This window comes from Protopterus annectens, chromosome 2.part0 (genome assembly GCF_019279795.1).
Source record: "Protopterus annectens isolate FY-2018-M chromosome 2.part0, PAN1.0, whole genome shotgun sequence".
Lineage (NCBI taxonomy): Eukaryota > Metazoa > Chordata > Ceratodontiformes > Protopteridae > Protopterus > Protopterus annectens.
Window position 1 is genome coordinate 964,650,197 of NC_056728.1, and position 18,044 is coordinate 964,668,240.

At 40.1% G+C, this 18,044-nt stretch overlaps 1 protein-coding gene across 7 annotated transcripts in view; it reads left to right on the forward strand.

Moving 5' to 3' along the window:
• The window catches only part of PAQR3 (progestin and adipoQ receptor family member 3), a 1,198,746-nt gene that overhangs the window by 1,080,928 nt on the left and 99,774 nt on the right, over positions 1-18,044 (forward strand). The gene's annotated exons all lie outside the window — the stretch shown is intronic.

Here is an 18,044-nt window from a genome sequence, read left to right on the forward strand (position 1 = left end):
CTCATTGAGAGGTGCAGGCTGCATGGTTTCTGCATTTGTCTTAGATTGTCCCCAGTATCTGTGATGGTCTCCACTAAGACTTAAATTACATCCTCTATTTTAGGCCAGACACTGCTGTGGATATGTATGGGGTGCTTTTATCCACAAGTATTTGTCAAGAAGCTCTGACACCAGAGGCACAGGCAGAGACAGATTCATTATCTCGCCAGTAGACAGGCAGAAGTGGCAGTACACAGGGATTACACTTCACAAACTCTTCATTTGCAGTGTCTTCAAAACTCTTTCATGATCAGTGTATGCTTCAAGACAGATGGTCAGCACTGCTCATGTTTTTCTGTAGCACAAATTGTGTTTTTTTGTAGATGGTTAATATAGGGACTGAAAATTACATATTGCATTTCTCCATTGATTTCATCAGTAATCACAGACACTATCTAAATCCATTTTTTTTCCAAGATCAAGTATGGGTTATTTTCAAATAAGTTGAACAGAAATTTGACTTTCTTGCTAAATAAGTAAAAAGAAGAAACTTAAATAAAATGCACTCTAAGGCAGTACATGCAACTTTGTAGAAATATCAGTTCAGGGATGGCTTCATTTCCATGCAACACAGCCCATATGCAGAGTCTTTCAAAGCTGACCCAAAATGTCAAAAGCACAGATGTGTACCACCTTCCCAGCACAAGTAATAACAGTACCACAAGTAGACAACAGTCTGTCCAGTTCCTAACACAGTCAGTGCAAATTTCACTTGTGCAACAATCTTTATTTGACTTTCCTTTATAGATAGCAGCTTCGCTGTGATAAAGACGTAATTTTCATAGGTTCATCGGTGTGTACTAAGCTAATGGCCTTGGAACCTTTACAAGCCTAGCCCATAGTATTACCCTGGCATTGTGCCATGCGACCATAGTTCCCAGTGCCTCTGTCGAGTAGAGCCACCGGAGTGATCCCTGGGGTGAATTTTCTACTTCCCATCCACTCATGAAGATTTCTCTTAAAGAGGGCCAGTGAGGTGCTCTGTTTGACATGTATGGGAAGTCTGTTCCATAGCATGGGCAGTCTCTGGGTTATGAACCTGTCCCTCCAGCACTGTTGATTGTGGTAATGAGGTTGAGGTCTCTGGAGCATGTGGTGCGGAGGGATTACGATTTCTTTAGATTTAGCATTTCTAACAGAGCTGGACCAAAAGCACATGGCTTTGTAAGTCCAGCAGTGATCGTCTCTAAGTAGGCGATATGAGACCGGGAATATCTGAAGTTTTTTGCGTCTGTCCATGTAGGACAAGTGTTTAAGGCCAAGGATCCTCTTTGTGAGGTAGTTTTGCAGCCTCTCCAGTTGTTGCAGGTGTCTAGTGAGGTACATGCCAAATGGAGCATTGTACTCAATGACTGGCCTAATGAGGGAAAAGTAGAGGGAGACAATGACCTCTTTCTTCCTGGATGCAAAACCCTTAATAATGAGATGTTCAGAAGAGAGGTTGCTGTCCACCTGGGTTCCCAGATCTCTTATAACACTTTCTCTGTTCAGTGGACTGCCATCAGTGTGGTAATTCATGGATTCTGGGTTTTTCCCAAAGGGGATGATGACACATTTTTTGGCATTGAGCTTAAGGCCATGGTTCTGACACCAGTTGTTGGTCTCAGTGAGGGCTTTTCTGTAGGATGTCAACATCACTTGGGCAGTTAATAATGGCTCCCAACTTCAATCGTCTGCTAACTTTATCAGCCAGAGTCCCTTCGTGTTGGCCTGGGCTTCTTTAGAGTAGATACCAAACAGGAGAGGATCCAGGAACGATCCCTGTGGGACTCCGCTCATGACTGGTAGGCAGTCTGACTTGGGGTCAGTTACTTTCACACTGTGGGTCCTATCTGTGAGCCAGTTTGCAACCCACCAAATGATATAGGGGTTGATGCCTAGCTTAGTGAGTTTTTCTATGTTTCTTGAGTGGGAAATGGTATCAAAGGCTTTGGCCAGATCAAGGCAGACTCTATGAGCCACCTTGCCTTCATCCACAGCTCTGGAGACTGATTCATAGAAGTTGACCAAGTTGAGCAGGCATGATCTGCCCTTCACAAAACCAAACTGTGTGGGATCCAGAGTTTGGAGATTCCCTATATCCTTGTTTATTAGGTCCATGATGATGCGTTCCATAGTTTTGCATATCGGACTTGTCAGGCTAATGGGGTGATAGTTCCCAGGGTCTGTAGTTGTTCCTCCTTTGTGGAGAGGGATGACTGTAGCAATGCACCATTCGGGGAGGGGCAAAGCCTGAGGTGAGGCTGTGATTGAACAGGGCACATGGGTGAAGTGCCAGTTCACGCTATAGTTCATGAGAACACAGCCAGGGATATTTTCAGGTCCCATAGAAGCTGTAGTCTTAGCCTTAGACAGTGCTGTTTTAACCTGTGCAGCAGTAATACTGGGTGCCTGGCAATCTACTGATATTGTGATTGGTCGGGGGGGGGGTAAGGTTGGCACTGAATCTGTCGGCCAGCATATTGGCTATATCTGTTGGCTTGGTATAGGAGGTACCATTGTGCAGTAGCTCAGAGCAAATCTGGGTATTGCTGTGGAGATTCTTTACATAACTATAGAAGGCCTTGTGGTTGTCTTTACTATCTGCTGCAATTCTGTTTTCATAGCTAGCTTTAGAGGATTTGATGAAGGGATCTCAACGTTTTGTTGAGGCGGATAAGGGAATTTTTCCAGTCTTGGGACTTCACCTTATTCTGCATCAGTTTCCTCCTCCTGTTGTAGAGTTTGTTTATGGCAGGGGACCACCAGATTGGCTTCCTTTTTTTGGAGGAGAGCATCTTGGTTCTATTGAGTATGGCGAGATCCATGCATTTGTGTGCGTGTTCATACAGTGCATTGGTGTATGATTCGGCAGTCAAGCAACTATTCTCCATTTGTATGGGTGCCATGAAGTTAGCAACCTCTGTTTTTAGGAACCCAAAGTTAGCTTTGGAGAAGTTTTTCATGGTGGTTACCTTTGTGGGCGGGGGGGGGGGGTTCCAAGGGGATTAGTTTGTGGTCTGATCTAACCATTGGTGTAGAGCAACGGTCGCCCATGATAGTAATGACCAGGTCAGAGATGTTGCTACCTCTAGTGGGGGTAAGAACGAGTTGGTCCAGGGCATTGGAATTACTGAATTCCAGGAAATGTTGGGCCAAGTGTATTGGTGCATGAGTAGTTTTCTATGCAAAGATGCTGAAAACTTCTCCCTGGAAGTCTGTCTTGGGATGGAGGTAGGGTTGATACCTTTCAGGAAAACTGGAAATTCGTGCCTTTGTCAGAAAATTTAGTTTTGGTGAGTATTTGTCAGATATTTTCAGCCCTTCTGAGAGTTGGCTTATTTTTGAAATTTATTTTGCAAAATGTTTACGGTTTCACTTGGATTGCCTATTTCCATTTAATTGTGTTTTGTCGGAATAGTCCTTTGTTTTAACTGGCATCCTGACCAATGTGAAATATAACCATTAGCAGACAGACTAATCAAAATAATCCTGTTCATGCTGATTCTTAAAACTGCACAGGAAAATCTGTTTATTTCTTTTTATAAAAAGTGAAACAATGGGTCTGTCCTCCAGTTAAACATGCTGTCAGTGATAAAATATTTTTGGTCTTTAGTATACATATGTTGTAGATGTGAATAAAACCTGGATTCGGGAAAACTGTAAAGTTCTCTGTGGGAAGCAGTGTACAATTGTACAGTATTCTTCTTGTCCTGATTTTAGACCCCCATGCTTATCTAGTTGAATAATTTCAACAAATGTACTAACTGCCGAAACAGAGGTTCATAGCTAGATACTAGGCTATTGGCCCTAGGGTCTCTATAAGCCTAGCCAAACAGTACCCTGGCTTTTGCCACCCAAGAAAATTATTTTCCTGTGCCCCTATCAAACAGAGCCACAGAAGTGATCCCCGGGGTGAATTTCCTATCTCTCATACAATCATCAAGATTTTTCTTGAAGAGTGCTAATGAGGAGCTTTGTTTGATAATAGATAGGTAGTTTATTCCAGAGTATGGGAAGTCTCTGAGACAGGAATCTATCACTCGAGCATGTTCTGTTTATTGCGGTGACAAAGTTTAGGTCCCTAGAGCATGTAGCTCGGAGGGATTGGGATTTCTTTACGTGGAGCATGTCCAACAGCTCTGGGTTTGACATAGCTTTGTATGTTAGGCAGAGATCACCTCTGAGTAGGCGATATGCGACAGAGTAAAGCTGGAGTTTTTTGAGACCGTCTGCGTAGGGCATCTGTTTGAGGCGGGTAATCCTCTTTGTGAGGTATTTCTGTGGCCTTTCCAGTTGTTGTAGATGTCTTGTGAGGTACATACCAAAAGGGGCATTGTACTCTATAATGGGTCTAATAAGTGATGAGTAGAGGGGAACAATGACCTCTTTTGTCCTGGTTGAGAAACCTTTTGTGATGAGGTGTATCACGTAGAAGGATTTCCTGACTACTATGGCGATGTGATTATCAAAGGAGAGACTACTGTCCACCTGTATCCCAAGGTCTCTTATCACACTTTCGGTGTTAAGTGGACTACCGCCTATGTGGTAGTTCATGGGTACAGAGTTTTTACCAAAAGGGATGACAATGCACTTTTTGGCATTGAGCTTGAGGCCATGGCTTTGACACCAAGCATCTGTCTCAGTGAGGCCCTTTTGTAGGATGTCCACATCGTTAGGAGATTTGATTATGGCTCCTAGTTTGCGGTCACCTGCGAACTTTGTTAGCCAAAGACCTTCTGTGTTAGCCTGTACTTCAGAGAAGTAGATACCAAACAGGAGAGGAACTAGGACTGAACCCTGTGGTACTCCACTTGTCACTGGTCTGAAGTTGGATTTGGAGTCTCCTACTTTCACAGTGTGGGCTTGGTCAGTGAGCCAGTTGGCAACCCATCTTGTGACATAGGGATTTATACCTAGTTTAGTGAGTTTGTTTATAATTCCAGAGTGGGGGATGGTGTCGAAAGCCTTGCCGAGATCTAGATAGGCTGTGTGTACCACCTTACCCTCATCTACAATGTTATAAATATCTTGCAGCATGTCACATTTAGCATATTATTTAGTGCTTTTTCATAAAAGTTGAGCATAGGTTCATAGATTAGTACTAGGCTAACTGCCCTTGCAAGACATTTTAAGCCCAGCCAATTATCCCTTGTGAGACTCAAACCCTGCACCTTGTGTTTGTAAGGCAAACACCTTAACCATTAGTCCACCATCCCATATGGCATGATTAATATTTAAAGAGAAGCAATGCAGATTTACTTATTTAAATGGGAAGGACAGTGGGCAAAGCAAAGGGTGCGGATTTTGTCAAGTTTTTGCCTCTTCCAGAGGTAGCAACCCTAGTTGGAGGTTAGCACAGACACCAGTCTTAGCTGAGCTCAGAGCTAAAATACAACCATATTACTTCTTGGTCTTCTGCCTGTTAACAGTGTTGGTTCGGTCGTAACTTTTCCACCATTCTTAATGCAACTTACAGAATTTGAAACTGGCAAAGCAGCCGTTGTATCATGGGGGTTTGTTCATTTCATCTGTCCTGCACAACATACAGCAGTGATCTCAACATGCACATGCTTACCAGCTTAATCGTTCCTTCATTCGTTTCCTGGTGGTATCCAAGCTTAACATTACACTGCTCCTATTTTTTTTAATCGTGCAGATTGTGTACTGTACTGCATGCTGCATAACTGATCATTATTAATTATTGCCACTGCTTTTCACTGTTGGTTCATTTCAGTCAAGTTGTATCAGTGTGCTGTATACAACGCTTGGTTGTGCTAAATTTTGCATTCTGGTATATTTTGATTTTGCTGTTCTTGGCATTTTGCCAGTTATAGTACTTGTTCCATCAGCCATTGCTGGTTCCATATTATTGCCATATTGTTATACTTAGTTATTTTCGACCGTACTGTTTCTGTTCATTATACTTTTTTGTTAACTACTATTACTCTTGACGTTCATTATTTGATCACTGTTGCAGAAGCTTTAGTTATATGGGATACATCCTGAGTAGGATATAACAGCTGGCCAGCTTCCAAAGCCTCAGGGTACAAAGAAAATCAGTGGTCTGGGTATCAAACCCTTCAGAGCTTTATTGCCATTTCAGATAACTCCTCTTGCTGTCTTTCAAGTATTCACACTTGGATAGCTTTTCTGTCTTACTGGGTAATTATGTTCCAGTCAGGGGAAAAACTTCCACAGTTTATTTTTTCACTGAAACGTTTTTTTTTTTCAGTTAAATTGTTTTCATTATGATAGGGATTATATTTTTCTTGGACTGTTATGAGACATTTCAGTCACAATTAGACTGTGGTTATAGGTTTTACTTTAGTGTAAAACATCTTTAAAGTAAGGTTTAAACTATTTTTTGTGAGAGAACTTTTGTTAAACTGTGTTTAGGGGCAGAGTAAGTTTCTATGTTGTTCCTGCCATGGCATATTTTATATGAAAACACCACCTTTTTGATACTTACCTTTTATCAACTATTACTGTCAGTGGGACCCAGGCTTCCTTCCTCAAGCCATAAAAAGAACATTTCCAGACAGACTTTGTCTTTAGCAGGCTACCAATTTGCCTCTGCTTTGGATGGGTGACTCTGCAGTGGTCATTTCTGGCTCCTCATCAGCCTTGATTTCCTGTGGTGTAGTCCCTGCAGCCACCATGGATCAGGCTGTTAGAGCGTCCTTAGTGGGCATGGGAGAACCTGTCTTGTCATTCTCAGAGAAAGGAGCAGGGACTGTTTATCTGCCTTGCCAGACTAGGCAGCCTGTTTCCAGATTCTTATTAAAGATAAGCTTATTAAAGAGGAGCAGAAAGTTAAAAATGTATTTTTTTCCTGTCTCGTTTAATTTAGACATGAATAATTTATTTGACTTACCTCAAGGTTTTGTTCAAGCTCTTGACCGTTCTCATTCTGGATTCTGTGATAAAAGAAACAGTAATTTTTTCATTTTTATAATTTCTTAGATTAGTACTAGGCTTAACTGTCTTGTGGGCCATTTTAAGCCTAGCCAATTACCACATATGAGAATTAAACCCTGCACTTTGTGTCTGTAAGGTAAACTCCTTAACCATTATGCCAACCTGCCATCATTTTCTGAAGACTCCCAGATTAACGAACAAGGAGATTATTATGAGGGAACAGCTTTTATTTTTTCTCCTCATGTAACTGATTCTGATGGGAGTATTAACTTCTGATTGTCCATTGAAAGAATTTTCTTTTTCCTGAAATCATATGTAGGATGAACAGAAATAACATTCCAGCATCTTTGAGCAAATAATTTACTCAGCATACTCCTGTTCTTATTCCTCCAGCTTTGGAGGATGTTTTTATTACAGCCTGTCACATGCCCGACAGCCAGTCTTCAACCCCTAATAAGACAGACTGTACAGTGGTCCTCTGTCTTATATGCTTTTATTTTCTGATCCCATATGTAACTCTGTGTAGTGATTTCCTTGGCAAATCCATCCATTTTTGCCTAAACATTTGGTAAGTGGTAATCCCTTCCCCACTGATAAAGACAGGAAAGCATTTGACAGATTTAGGAAAAACAGTGTAGTTTGCTGCCATACTTATTTTTACAATTCTTAACTGTTAAGCTTGTGACGACCCACCCATGGATCAGTAATCAATGAGCCTCAATCCTCACTCCTGGCACCAGTGGAGGATGTACACTGGGAGGATGACAGGCACTCACACATTATTTCCAGATGCAGCTCTCTGCATCAAGTGCAATTTCCATTAAGAACACACAGAGACCACAGTCTGTCCGGAGCTAGTTTCTCTGTCTTTTTCCAGATTCCCAGTAAAACTTCTCACTGGCACAGCTATAGAGTTGAGATCTCAGCTAAGTGATCAAGCCAAGACCTTCAGTAGCCTCTCTGTTCAACCAGTGCTTCATGTTCCTGCCCAAGCAACTGACACACACACTTTGAGATTTGATTTATACACACACACACTTTCAAGAGGCTGGCACAGGTTTACTAGCTGTGTCCCCTTCTGCCCAGACTTTAAGGTAGTTTTCACTGCCACCAGTCACTCCTAGACAGCTACTTTAAGGCCTTTAACAAAGAGTTACCAATTAACTATGTAATATTAATACACATGGTAGTTTGACCAAGAGCAAGGTATTAGGAGTGGCCCACACAGTGCCACCAAATAAATATGCAAGTACTCTCAAAACTGAAATATTTCTACACAGGTGAATGACAGTGAAAGGTTTAAATATATTTAGTAGTAAATAATAAAAGAACAAGACAATACTAAATATATATTCACAGTGACATCAGAGTTCAAAATATTACTGCTGGGATAACTTGCAGAATGACATCACTTCTTGTCATATTGACTTCTAGTTCCCAGTCCAAAACACCCATTGCTGAAGCTGGCAGTACTTAGCATCTACCTCTAAAAATATAGAGAATAAGGTTTCTCCTCAGATCTGTGACAGATGCTGGAAGTCATAAAACAGTTGCATTCCTTCTTGCTTTCAAGACTAGTAATTAGTTCAAGCTAAAGACAATACAGAAAGTTTCCTGGTACAGACAATTATGTCTCTTGCTGCATTGAAAACTGAAAGATACCATCCTTTGTGGCCTAGCCATAAAGTAATTTAATTTTTGTTATTTTTATAAAGTTTACTGGGCTGAAGTTAATCTCCTGTATTCCAGTTTCCAGTGTTACAATGTATACATTTAAACAGTTAAAATAGTGCATGTACACTTTTGTTCTCTTCCAGAAGGGCACACTGTGGTTACATTTCAAAAAGCACTTTGCAAATACCTTTTCAGCACATGTCTGTACAAGCAGTTTGACATACGCATGACATACAGTTCTAATACATTTGTAACACGAGCATCTTGTATAAATCATTTCGATATTAACCAATGACATATAATTATTTACAGAATCTCCTTTTGTCACACTTCTTCCCCCTTCGACTCAAGCTAGTTTTTCAAGTGACCCTTGAGAAACGTTGCTTGAGAGGAATGAGCCTGTCTGGTAATACATTATCCCATACCCTTTCTTCAGATTCCAGCTGTCTTGGCATTGCTGAACCCAGTACAGTGCTGCACTGTCATATCACATGCCTGCAACCCTAGGCTCCACCATAGTAATTTAGGATTTTGCTGGCTGACTTGCTGTAGCCATAGATCTCCCTGAAACTCCTTCTGCCTTCTACTGCAAATACATTGCACCTGGGCCTCTCTATCATGGTAATGTTCCATCATGTTAACATGGTACAGCTTGTGCCCCTGCTTCCTGCTTAGTAGTTCTACAATGTAGTTAACATCATTGACATTCCTTACCACTTTGAAGGGTCCCTTCCAAACTGTCTACAGCTTGTGTCTGACAGGAATGAGAACCAGAACCTGCTGCCCCACAGCATACTCTCTATTTCAAGCATTCCTGTAATACCAGACATTTTTCTGCTGTTGGGCTTCTGCCAGGTTCTCCTGGGCCAAGCCCACAATTTCCCTGAGACTTATTCTGAGGTTTGGGACATATGCCACAACAGACTCCTTGCGGGATTCACACTCACACTTTCGCAAATCAGATGTAAAGTTCCCCTCACCCTATGCCCATACAGCAACTCAAAGGGTGAAAAACCTGTGGATACCTGGGGCACCTTTCTGTAAGCAAACAACAGATGGTGCATATATTTGTCCCACTCCTTCTTGAACCTGTCTACAAATGCCCGTAGCATGTTCTTTAGTGTAGAGTTTAACCTCTCTACCAGCCCATTAGTCTGGGGATGGTAGGGGGTGGTCTTTAGTTGCTTTACCCCGCAGTGCTCCCACAGACGAGCCAGCAGGTCTGATATGAAATTGGTACCTGTGTCAGTCAGTATTTCTTTTGGGAAACCTGCCCTGTTGAAAATCTCTCAACAGAGCATTTAACAGCTTTTCTGCCTCAATGGAGGACAGAGCAACTGCCTCAGGGTATCTGGTAGCATAATCTACTACCACTAGGATACTTCTCCCCTGTGGAACTTGGGGTACTCAGAGGCCCTACAATATCCATTGCTACCCTCTGAAATGGCTCCTCAGCCAAAAGCAAAGGTATCAAAGGAGCTTTGACCTTGTCTGCTGCCTTGCCTACTTTTGGGCAGTGCTCACAGGTCCTGCACTACCCTGTTACATCCCCAGAAATCCCAGGCCAATAAAAATTATGCATAATACATCTGTCTCTCTACGCTTTATGCCCATATGACCTGCAAAGGGAATGTTATGGGCTATGGCTAAAAGTGCCAGACTTTAGGCTCTGGGCACTACCAGCTGCTGTATTCTGTCACCCTCTAGCCCTCCCTCAGGGGTCTACTCTCTATCCAGTAATCCTTTGTCCCAAGTAGAATGCGCTGTCTCACTAAGAGACTTCTCAAATTAATATCTAAAATATTAGTGCTGGGATAGCTTGCAGAATAACATCACTTCTTGTTCTCTGACTTCAAGTTCCTAGGCCAAAACCCCCATTTCTGAAGCTGGGAGTATTTAGCATCTACCTGTAAAAATGTACAAACAAGGGCTTCTCCTCAGATCTCTGGCAGATGCCCGAAGTCATAAAACAACTGCATTCCTTCATGCTTTCAAGACTCGTAATTCGTTCACCCTAAAAGACAGTACAGAAAGTTTCCTAGTACAGACATTGTGTCTCTTGCTGCATTGAAAACTGAAAGATACCATCTTTTATGGCCTAGCCATAAAGTAATTTAATTTCAGTTATTTTTCTAAAGTTTGCTGGACTGAAGTTAACCTGCTGTATTCCACTTTTCACTGTTAAAATATATACATTTAATCAGTTACAATGGTGCATGTACATTTCTGTTCTCTTCCAGTAGGGCGGCACATTGTGGTTACATTTCAAACAGCACTTTGCAAATACCTTTTCAACACACATCTGTACTAGCAGTTTGATATACACATGACTTACAGTTCTAACACATTTGCAGCACAGACATCTTAAATAAATCATTTCAGTATTCACCAGTGACATATAATTATTTACAAAATTCCAGCTAACTGTGCTGGCAGTATCTCCTTTCATCACAATGCTGAAAACAATGGAATACCATTCCCGTAAATATCAGGATCATTGAAAACAAAAATAATTTCAAAAAACTCCTCCGATCCCATTTACATAGTTCTTGGTTATATAATTGTTCTAACCTTGGGTAACTTCATTTAATTAGATCATACCATACCTTAACCTTCTATGAAAGCTTGCAAGAACTCCTTTCTATACTCTTAATCAATCAGTGTGTGTTTACTGTACTAGTCACTGATGCCTGTAACCAAATGACTGAACAAAATGTCCTTTCAACTGTATTTTTTATTGTAACACACTGTGCTCCTTATAGTATATTTACTTTTGCTCCTTTTTTTGTCCTTGAAACTGTACTTTATTAACTTTAGACTCTGTACTGTACTTTATTAACAAGTGTGCTGTATTTACTATATTTGCTCTACTAATCTTTGTGGAGCTTTTCTCCCTGGGTCTCTGCTAAAAATGGGATCCATGCCCAGTCAGACTTTCCTGGTAAACAAATGTAAAATAAATAATTTTGCTTTCTTCATTTTAGAACATGAGGAACATTATAGCCACTTTTCCTTCTGAGGAAACATCTTCACTGAATACACAGACTGCTTCTGTGTCACAAGTAACCATACATTCTTTGAAGTGTTCTTATAGCAAGGTTTTCGCAGTCACTTACTCAAAATTTGCCTGAGGATGTTAAAACTGAACTTTTGAATTCTCCCCTTGTTAAGGAGGTTGTCTTTGTACCATCTATTGGCTGAGGTCCTGGAAAAGTGTGACGAGAGAAGGAAACTGGAGTGACTCAAATTTTTCAGCCTTCCTTCTCCATGTTTAAGATTTCATACCTAACTCAGGACCTTCTTAAAAAAAGCAAAGTAAGCAGACTCAGCAAAGTTCTTGCAAGCAGACAGTCAAGAAACAGTGTGGATGACACTCCAAGAAAGGAAGAGGGAGCCTTCCACAAAATAGGACAGTCCAGCAAGTCGGAATAATTACTTTCAAATGGCATCCCCCTCCTTTCCACCCTGATAAGTCTTCCACAAAGTCTGACTTCCCCTTCTCTGTTTGGCAACAGATAATATCGGACAAATGGGTTCTGGGAGTGATCCATCTGGGTTTTATAGATGGCAATAGGAGTCTCTTCCTCCTTTTCATGGGATTCTTCCTCATCTACCACTTCAAACTCCCTTTTCGATCCTGTTATTTAGCATCTGATTACCCATGGTTCATACAGCCTGTTTACCTGTCTCTGACTCAAGAATGTAACTGATGTCAATTTTCATTCCATCCTTGGCTGATCGGTTCAGATCGCAGGCATTGGATCCGATTCAGCCACAGTAAAAGTTCGTGGCAACTTAGAACTCTTGTTTCTTCCTTACCCACAATGCACCCTTTCCATTACCACAGATCTTGTTTGCTCCATTAGGTGAAAAACATGTTTTTTTTGACTCTTGAGTGCCTGGGATAGATAAGTACTTGTGTTTCTTTCTTCTATGATAATCTTTCTTTAATTTTTCTTTTTCTTTTTCTTGTACTAGCGTACTCTAGATACTATTGTTAGTATTTTTTTCTCCCTGATTTCTCTCATTTACCCTTCTATGTTTATTGTACCATTACTACCTTTGTAGGTAGCCCTTCCTCCCTTCTCTTGTTAAAAAAAAAAAAAAAAATTTTTCCAGTACTTTTGATAATTGCTTAGCTTACATTTTCGTTGCCTTTTGTTGCTTGTGCTACAGTTCTTTTGTGTGGTAGTTGATGTAGCCGTTTGTTCTGAGCTAACATTCTGACAAAGAAAACACCCCTGTGGGTTTTACAAGTGTGAAATGTGTAGACATAAAATTCCCTTCTCTGACTCTCCCTTCTCTGACTTGCACACCATTTGTATCTGTTGGCTTGGCCCACTCCATCTGCAAGAGAGTTGTAAGATATGTCATGCCTTCAACCACTGAGCATTAGTGGAACACAAGAACAAATTAATCTTAAAGGGGCTTTTACCATCTTCCTTTGATGATGCCATAGCTGGGGAAACATCCAATAAGTTTTCTCACTCATTTCTGAACTCTTCTATTTCCTCTAAGACCTTGGAAAAAACTTCAAAAAGGCCTTCTTCAGATCCAAAAGTTTCCCTGGATCTGTCCAAGAAAAAGAAAATGAAATTATCAGATCCGACCTGCTTGGATCAGACAAAAGTAAAAAGTCTTTCTCTGGATTGGACTGTTTCTTCGGATCCAAAGTCTCTGAAAACAAAGGATTTGCCTGATCTGACAAGACTACTGGACATACTTCCTAGGACAAGGTACTCCCCATCTGTGGACCCAGGGAAGGACCGAGGATCAGAAAGCTTTCCTTTCAGACCTGGGTTGCTATCCATTTGTGGAAAGGTCAACCTTTAAGACTTTAGACAGAGCTCTGTCAGCTACCATGATGCAGACGGTTCCTATTTTCCCCATCTCTACATCGAGTCTCAGCTGCCCCCCCCCCCCCCACCACCACCACTGGGGCAGCCAGTACCAAACTCCAGAACACTGAATTGGGCAATTCCACCTCTTCTGAAACTTCCCCAGATTAACCCACTGAGGAGGTCCCTCAGAAGAGGACATGCAAGAGGAAGCATCTAGATTCTCCTGCATCTGTCACCAAAGAAACAAATTTTGAGGAGGGTGAAAGAGTCCCCACAATCACCTCCTGTGGATGGCTCATTCAGAGGCATCCTCAAAATCCTAAAACAGAGAGGTGACTGGAAGCCGAGCAACCCTTCATCAAATGAATATGTGCTCCTGGAGGCGTTTGGTACCAGCCCATCTATGTTTTAGGTGATTCCACTGTCGATGCTCCTTGTCCACTCCAGTGCAAATTACTATCTCATGTAAGACAAGTCTGATGTGGTGGATCCAATCTGGACAATTGCTACAAGGTCATCTGTTTGTCCCCTCGCAGCCCAAGGCCATAGTGACCACGGACACTTCCCAGCTAGGGTGATGGGAGCTTTACCCAGGAAAGATAGTCCAAGGGATGTGGTCCCCCGAAGAGGCCAATTTGCATATCAACATACTGGAGTTGAGAGCAGTGCTTTTAGCATTGCAAGCCTTTCAGGATGCTCTCCCATCAGGAATGATTGCAGTGCAAACAGAGACAGTATGCCAGTTGTTTGGTAATCAACAAACAAGGAGGAACCACATCATACCCCCTATGTCGAGAAGCACTATGGTTGTGGCAATGGGCAATATCTTCCAACTGCTTTCGCTTAGCAACCCACATTCCAGGGAAGTCGAGTTTGCTAGCAGAGAAGCTGAGCAGGTGCATTATGTTACCTCACGAATGGTGTCCCAGTCAGAAAGTTGCAGAACAAATTTGCCACAAGTGAGGCCAGCCTTGCTGCGATCTCTTTGAATCTCCCCTAAACAAGTGCAGCAGCTGTGCTGCCATAACCCCCCCCCCCACAGGGGGAGTCACCGAGGTATGCTCCTCTCAATGATTGCCCCTCCCCAGATTACTTTACGCATATTCCCGGTCAGCATCTGATTACCCATGGTTCATACGGCCTGTTCCCCTGTCTCTGACGCAAGAATATTTATGGTACCAAAGAAAGAAACATCTTGGAGACCATTCCTATGTCTTTTCTTTCTTAATCAATTTGTGAAAGTCCCAAAATTCAAATTGCTGTCCCGTTAGCATCTATCACCACTTATTCTCCTTTTCAGTTTCTTTGTAACACTAGATTTAAAGGGCACCTGTCATATTCCAGTTCCTTCAGATGTCAAATGTTAATTATTTTCTATGTCTGGATTACCCTGTCAGATCTGATGTTGTCCTTTTCATTCTTCAGCAAATGGAGTTGCAGCTCCAATCCTCAGATCCAACTGTGCCGCATACTATAATGTATTTTCTTTAACTCTGGCAAATGTGCATAACATGGCTTGGATCCAACTCTCGAGCTTTTCCCTCTACTCATAATGCCCTAGTCAATCCTCAATACTCTAGATTTCATTTTCTGCCATAGTGCTCAGATGCAGGGTCCATTTCCTGAATGATTGCATCAGTAATTTTGTTAGAGATTTTTTGTTCTCTTTTTTTTCTAAAAATGTTTCTATCCCTTAATTCACAACCTCCCTCTTAAGTTTTTGATTCAGAGTCAGGTTTCTTATTTCTACATAGTATTTTACTTACGTTTTTTAATGTAGATGGTATCTCAGGGTAATTCTTGTTTACCATTGCTGGTAATTCTTCTTTCCTTTAGTTCCAACACTTTTCTAACTTAAAAAAAATTCTTTCCTGTCATACTTTAGTTGTTTTTTCTTAGTAAGTTCCACAGTGAATCCATGTTGGTTGATATTTCAAAGCTATATGTTTATGGATCTTCGCAGAGGTAACTGTTTCTTTCTTTCTGTTACAGTGGTTTAATGTATTGTTGTTAATATGCTAAGTCATGTAGTTGTGTTATGCCTTTTTCTTTTTCTGATGCAACATCCTTTTAAAAAGTAAATCTGTTGGTTGATGTCTGTACTAATCTAGCTGTGCTGTATTATGCATTTTGGACATGAAATTTAGTTCTACTGCATTTCACTATTGCTTGGGTTGATGTATTTTCCTCAAGTCTGGTTTGTCTAACAAATGTGCGTAACATGGTCTGGTTTTTACTTACCAGTCCCACATTTGATTCCTATCACCAGCCCTTATCTGTTTCCATTCGAGAGGGGATTTTTCCCAATGCGTGTTCTTTGATTTGGGTCTCAGGCTTCTTATCTCTGTATATATGTATCTAGATATATATTTATATGTATCTATATATATCTACATATATATATATATATATATGTGTGTGTGTGTGTGTGCGTGCATGTATGTGTGTATATATATATATATATATATATATATATATATATATAAAATACTCTTTTTGGTTGCATGGTTGAAACTTAAGGGTCAAGGATGAGTCTGTATGCTTTTTTTGTGTAGTTGAGTCTCAAATGGTGGTTTGCTCCTGGTCGTATTACCAGCCCTGTGTTACTTCTGGTAGCAGTGCCTTGAATAAGTTAAGTAATGACATCTCCATTGTCATTACCCAGATGAATTGTGTGTTTGTGGGGATGGTATAGTATGACTGAGAAATATTTGAACAATTTCTAGATTCTGCCTTTTACTTAAAGTTGCTTTTTGTTCCTGCTATGCAATATAAAAATGCAAATTCATTTTTGAAGTGTTGCACTTTACATAAAGGTATTTATGAATCTTTAAAGAATGAGCTTGTGATGTCTGATCCAAGACCCTAAATAGTTTGCGTTAGATTCATAAGTCCAGACACAAAACCACCTGTTCATCCCATTGTTTCAGGCAGAGGATGTTTTACAAAACCTCTTTCAGAATTTTTAGAACTTTTCATTTGAAGTCTTTATTAACATTAATCCCAGCTAGTCTTAGGAAATTGTTTGCGTTCTTGCAACTTATGTCAGAGTTGCAGATTGGTTATACGTTAGTGTTCACCATGGTGTTCTACCAGCATTAAAATATTGACTATGGGACTTGTACACATTTGAGATTTTTTTTTCTGGTACAACTGACAGAAGTGGTTTTAAAAATGTAGTTTTTTGTAAATGATTGTTACCTGAAGCTGAAATGTACGGCTACAGGGACCTTGTTTGTCCCCCCTTTATGCAGACCTGTTAGGGGTTTTCTTGAATTCCATTACATGTATAATCAAACCAGCAATTTGTTTTAAGATGTGTATGTGATGGCAGTTTTTGAATGACTGTTAGCTGATTTGGGAAAGTGATTATTCAGTTGCTCCAGTTTTGCAGTTTCATCAGTTTAAAGCTGAATTATTTTAATTTATTTTTCAGATATTCTCATGAAGGCTTTGGATGATTCAGCTGAGACTGATTTATATTGTTAACTTGTTTTAAAAAATGTTTTATTTTCTTAGTTCCTATCCACATAATTTTACTAGGAGCATTTCAAAGTCTCAGTTTAAAAGAAATAGATGCATCTGATTATTTAGTCAATCAGATGTATACAGTAAACAAAAGTTATTACAAATTCAAGATGAAGTTTCTGATTTACTAAGAGACAACTTATCGAAATATCAGGACAGGAAAAATTAAAGTAATGAGTGCTCAGAATCTAGTGTAATAATTACTTGTGGCTAATTTGGTCAGTATTAAATCAATTATTGCCAAGCATTGACCCCCCCTACTTCTAAGAAACGTTTGAGCTCCATTTTTAATATAAATTTACCACAGCGTTTTAATATTGTAAGATAATTTGGTTTAAATCAACATTTAGGGCACTTGATTGATAGAGTCAGCAGTAGTAGGACTAGCATCAACTGTACAGTTTGTAAACACATTTTGAATTCAACTCATTTTCCTTTACCTATTGTTTCTGGGGAATTTAAAATGAGTTTATTACATTTACCATGCAATGGATAATTTACATTTCAAATATGTTTTATTACATATACTTTACAATGGGTAATATATGTAACTCACTGCCGTATTGAACAGAATAAGTGAATATCTGAAAACACAAAGACTGTTATCTAAACATAAATTCAGTTGCTGCATATGTTTTATGGGTACTTATAAAACAGCTAATTTGGGCCCAGATAAATCAGGTTTAAACTGTATTTTGGTTTCTAAAGAGAAAAAATGTTCTCATGAAGGCTTTGGATGGTTCAGCTGAAATTGATTTATATTGTTAACTTGTTTTAAAAATGTTTTATTATCTTAGATAGCCATAGTTTAAAAGTACAGTTAAGATATGACCCTTATTTAAACACACTTAAACACACTTTTAAATGAGAATTATTAACCAAACTTTATGTGACCAAAATAAGATTTATTAGTGAATGTTTTATCTGATACCCACTGCTTCCTTTGACCAATAGTGGGCATTAACATGTATATGACAGTATATTCTTCATACCGATCACTGCTGCAGTAGCCTTAGCTATATGGGGTTATAAAAGGCCACAGAAATACCTCACTAAAAGAAT